Below are 6,146 nucleotides of genomic sequence, written 5' to 3' on the forward strand. Positions count from 1 at the left end.
AATGATGGGATCAGACAGGTGAGTCACAGGGGGAAAGTCTTGCAGTGAAATGGAACAGCAGACTTAAAGGCCGCTTTGTAGGAATGGGAATTCTTGGATGGTGTTGATTATTAATGTACTGGCTGCTAACTGAAAGGTTGTAGGGTCAATTCTATTTAGAAGTTCCTCACAAGAAAGCTTTGATGATCTGCTTCTGAGAACTTAGTCATTGGGAATCCTATGGAGCACTATTCTGGCACCCATGGGGTTGCCATTTTTTGGAGTTGACACAGCAGCTAGAGATTTATCTGGGAATGAGTTTTATGTTTGCCAGAAATAGACAGAAGATTAATGTGATTGGGCTGAACCGAATGAAGGACACAGCAGCCTGATTATGTTCGTCTTTGTAAAGTAGGGTGAGTATCTTGTATAGTTGTAAAAAATAGCCATAGAAAATATTTTAAGTAGGGGCTTTGTTATGATATGATTTTTGTACTTTTACCTCTCGCTTTCATGTGGAGAACTGGTAGGGGCTATAGAAAGAGAAGGTGTATTCAAGACATGTTTTAAAGTTACAACCAATACAACTTGTTCAAGGTCTATTGTGTTCTAATTATTTTGATTTTAGATCAATTACTTAATCTAGCTTCAACCTTCATGTCCTCATAGGTAAAAAATGGATAATAATTGTACTTACAGGGAGTCCTGTTATCAATTCTACGTAGATTATTCCAGAATATAGAAAGGGTCACCAAATTCCCAAACTCATTCAATGAAGTGAGCGTAAGCCTGATCCAAAAAGAAGAACAGACCCCCAAAAGTCAGAAAACTACAGACCAATATCCCTCATGAACATAGATGCAAAATTCTCAACAAAATTCTAACCAATAGAATCCAACAACATATCAAAAAAATCATCATAACCATGTGGGATTCGAACCAGGGTTGCAAGGATGGCTCAACATTCAAAAGCAGTCAATGGAATCCACCACATAAACAAGACAATAAGAACCACATAAACATATCAATAGATGTAAAAAAGTATTTGACAATATCAACACCAATCTTTGATAAAAACATTTAATAAAATAGGAATAGAAAGGAAATTCCTCAACACGATAAAGGCCATATATGAAAATCCAATAGCAAATATCATGCCTAAAGGGGAAAAACTGAAAACATTTTTCTTGAAAGCAGGAACTCGACAAAGGTGCCTCTGAGTCACCACTCTTATTCAACATCTTGCTCAAAGTTTTAGTTTGAACCATTAGATAACCGAAAGAAATCAAAGGAACACAATTGGGCAAAGAAGTGAAATACTCATTATTTGCAGATGATATGATTTTATATGTAGAGAACCCCAGAGGGTCCACAAAAAGCCTTTTGGAAAGAATTAGGGTATTTAGTAATGTAGGAAGATACAAAATTAACAAGCAGAAACCAATTGGTATATACCAATGAATTGAGCTCCAAAAACACAATAAAAATTTTAAAAATTAAGAAAATAACTTCTCCAAAAAGAAGAAAAAAGTAGGAAGCTTTGCACTATCTGACCTCAAAACCTACTACAGAGCCACAGTAATCAAAACAACCAGGTAGTAGTACAATGATAGAAACATATATCAAAGGAACAGGATGGAAAACTCAGAAAGAAAAGTACCCACCTATAGGCAACTGATTTTCAACAAAGGACCAAAAATCATTAAATGGAAAAGCACCAACGTGTGGTCCTGGAAAAATTGGATGTCTATCAGCCAATGAATGAGCCAAGATTTATACTTCACCATATACACAAAAATGAACTAGAGATGTAATAGAGACCTAAATGTAAACCCGAGAGTAAATTGGGATAAACTGAGAAAATTGGGATAACCTTAAGGGACCTATTGTAGCTAGGCATACACAGACTACAAAATATGACAAAGAAAACACACACAGTGGAAGACAAAATAGATACCAGGACAAATAAAAATAAAACACTTAATGCACATCAAAGGACTTCATCAAAATAGTAAAACAAGAACCTTGTGGAATAGGAAAGTATGCTTTTCTAAACTGATGACCCAAGCAATGAGTTGGAGAGTCTCTCAGCCTATGAACCATATATCACCCCCTTTAAACGTACTTCTTCAAAACCACTTCAAGGAGACCACCCCTTAGTTGTGGCCAATTTCTGAAGACAGGAGGAGAGGGAGATGATCATTCAATTGCTGCCATACAACATTGTGCTAAGGACAACCCAAATCAGCAGAATTTCTTACAACTGTAATAAGCAAACCTTACTGGAAATTCAAATCAAGATGTGGGGAGGAATACTTGCATGTCTCAGGGAAGGTGATGATACTTCTGTTGGTGGCTAAACTGGGTGGAGCGACCTCCCAATGGGAAAACAACAACAAAAAAACCCCACCCAAACCTCTTAATAATACCTATGTAGAACCAAGGGGAAGAATATGCCCAGCACTATGTTCCTAATGAGACACTTTTGACTTCGTTTCTATGCAGCCCTCAGTGACCCAAACCATGTGCGATCAACTACTAGGACTTTAGACTCTGTTTCACTCAAGGCACACAACATCCTTTATGTTTTTACTTAAATACATCTGCCACAATTGAATTTACAATGCTCTCTGCATGATAGAATATGGGAAGTTTTCTTCCAACATCATATGAGTCATCAGGTAAGCCATCATCCCTTGAGTTTCAAAATGCAGGTTTCAGTTACTCAATTCTTTTTTTTTTTTTATGTTGATCACTCATGATAGACCTAGAGAGACTGAGTGTTAAAGAACTAGTCTAACATTTATGAAGTTTGATGCACACTTACCTAGGTGACAGAATATTAACCATAAAGGTTAAGGTTTATGAATATTAAAACTTTAAGAGCTTTTGACAGATGTGAATTTTTATCAATTATTTCCTTACAGAAAAGTGAGGGAACATCAGAATTTAAAATATACAAATCATCAGAAAAAGACTGAAAGGACAAAGAAAAGTCCTGTTTAGTTCAGCATTACAATTGCTATTTTTCTTTGGGTCTTGGGTTTGGGGGAAAATATTTAGGAAGCAGAATGCTCCTTCATTCTAGCCCAGTGGATTTGTTGGCTAGGTATGTGATAAAATATCCTAACAATATTAGTTGCTAAGGTAACAAGATATGCATATCTATTCTAATTCAAATACAATTATAAAATAAAATGTTTTAATAAAGACATACAACTTTAATCAAGTGAAATATTGGGTTGTGAGCAAGATTTTAAACAAATAGCACTCATTCACTGCCAATTCCTACTCATAGTGCCCATATAGGACAGAGTAGAACTGCACTGGTGGGTTTCTGAGATGGTAAATCTTTATGAGAGTAGAAAGCCTCATCTTTTTTCCTGCAACATGTTAATGTGCTTTCTGTTGCTTAAACATGTATAGGAGTATTCACAATGATTACTCTTTGCCAAGTACTGCTGTATTCTCAGAAGTCACATTGAAGCTTATAACCCTTCTGTTGTAGTCACAACTACTTGCTCAACTGGGCTTAGATATGGTAGCTTTTTAATATCCCTTCTGTTAGTATTTAGGCTATAATTATCTCTATGGTTATTCACATTATCTAAACCACAGATTAAGAACAGAGACTGTTTTACACTTTGCTATAATCATGTACATCTTTCAAATGAAAAACTCAAAAGAAGCAAATATAGGCTGAAACCATTTTATACAGGAAGGTAGAGGATTGAACATGAAAGATAGTTGGGATTCGGAATTAACTGGATAACAATGAGTATTGTTTTACTTTGTTCTTTATATTTGCCTCTCTGTATTCTATCCTAAATTGTGAATCTCAAGATTACTTCAAGGGCATGTAATATTTAATAAATATGAATTGCCAATATTTCAGCTTCTGGGAATATTGTCAGGTAAGTAGACTGTCAATAGCATTTATATTTCTTACCTTAAGTGGATAATTAATTCCAAACACTCATTCCTTAACATTTTTTAAAGTATGATCCTCTCACATTCCAATCTGTCCTCAAATCTATTCAATTAAAAGAAAAGAATTTCTGTAACCTATTTCTAGATACTGTAAATTTCTTTAAATGTATTGTAACATATATGCTGGTTTAGCTATGGTGATCTCTGTAAAATTTATTTTTAAAATAACTCTGATCAGAGGTTGACAACTATTAACTTGGGTGAAGGGGATGATGGTAATACATGAAAGGGAAAAGACAAATCAAAGGAGGAGGTAGGGTAACCTATTGAGGGGAGGTTGAGAAGTAGTTTTAACTGCTGAATACAAAATTCATTATCAGATATGTAAACTCCATGTAATTCATAATGAAAATAAACCTTAAAAATACCTTTGGTCAGGCAGTTGTGCTAGGAAATTTGCACATTATATTATTAATTTTCATAAATATCATTTTGAGAAGGGTAGTTTTAATCCCTTTTCACAGATGAGGAAGCAAATCAGAGGATTAAGGTTTTTGCATAAACCACAGAATTTGTCAGTGGTCAAATTTGAATACAGATGGCCTTAATTATGAAATCTATTATTTTGTCACAATAAAAGACTATGACAAAAATAGCTAATTTCTCCATATTCTATCATATATGTATCATAAAAGAGACCTTGTCTATCTTGTTTACTGTTGTGTCTGCAGGCACGCAGAAATATTGCTGATGACGAAATTATCAATTTTTAAAATAATTTCAAATAATTTTGAAAATGTGTAAGATAAATGTGTAAGAAGTACTAAATGTACCAATTAAATGATTTAGGAATCATCAGAGGGAGAGATTACTATAGGTTTGAGAATTCTACTAATATACCCAGTGTACCAAGACGTGAATGCAACATACCAGCATGAAGCAGGGAGCCAATAGAGAGGTCTGCAAGGCCTGCCCCAATCCCAACTACATGGACATGCCACCTCTCCCCCACCCACCCACCCCAAATAATTCACTTCAGAGGAGAGCACTGAAGTTACAGCTCAGGGAGAGGGGAATATCTGATCAGAGCCCACAGGATCAAATGAAGGGAGAGGAAGAGAGAGTGGAATACACCCTGGCTCACCAAGACCCGAGGAGAATATTCCTGCTCAGAGTAGCCAATGCACAGAGAGTACAATTGGGCCAGCTGCACCACAAGACATGATGTCCCTCAGTGACCCATACCACTATGGGGAACAACATTGGAGACACAGTGTGGGAGTTGTGCCTGATCTGACCCCAACACACCTGGGCGAAACACTAAGGGTATGCAACAGAGTAGCAAGGGGAGCAAAGCAATGAAGTCCTTAGGGAATACCAAAAATAGACTTTGTAGCCGGAGCATGGCACCCCATCAGACTCGACTGGAAAACACTCCTAAAGGTCAGTAAACAGACTTGGAAGTATTTACAGGCTTTTTTTTTTTTTCGTTGGCTTTATTGGTTGTTGTTGTTTTATTTTTTGTTTTCTTTTGTTTTTGTGCTTATTATTGTTTTTGCACACCTCTAGATAAGATAGACAGGATAAACAATCAGAAGGAGAAAACAACAGGACTGACAGTTCTGGGGGACATGGGAGAGTGGGAGGCAGGGGAAAGGAAGTGGGTTGCCAACAAACCCAGGGACAGGGGAACAACAAGTGATCCACAATCAATGGGAAGGAGGGCTTAGGATGCTGGTGGGGATTGATCGAGTACAATATAGCCTAGAGGAATAACTGAAACCTGAATGGAGGTCGAACATGCTAGTGGGACAAGAGGAAAGTAAAAGGAAATAGAGGAAAGAACTAGGAGCCAAAGAACATTTATAGAGATATAAATACAGGCATGTACATATGTACATATTTTCATATATAATGATTGGGAAGTAAATCTATGTACATATATTTATATGTTAAGTATTAAGGTAGCAGACTGACATTGATCCTCTACTTAAGCATCCCTCAACAGAAGAACACTTTCTTATAATAACCCAGAATTCTGTGATGCTCACCTCCCCGACATGATTGCTAAAGACAAAATGGGTGCATAAGCAAATGTGAAGAAAGCTGATGGTGCTTGGCCATCAAAAGATATCGCGTTTGGGGTCTTAAAGGCTTGAAGATAAACAAGCGGCCATCTAGCTGAGAAGCAACAAAGTCCACATGGAAGAAGCACACCAGCCTGTGTGATCATGAGG

Source organism: Echinops telfairi, unplaced genomic scaffold (assembly GCF_000313985.2).
Source record: "Echinops telfairi isolate 266 unplaced genomic scaffold, ASM31398v2 ScPeMD7_44;HRSCAF=162, whole genome shotgun sequence".
In the NCBI taxonomy this organism is placed as follows: Eukaryota; Metazoa; Chordata; class Mammalia; order Afrosoricida; family Tenrecidae; genus Echinops; species Echinops telfairi.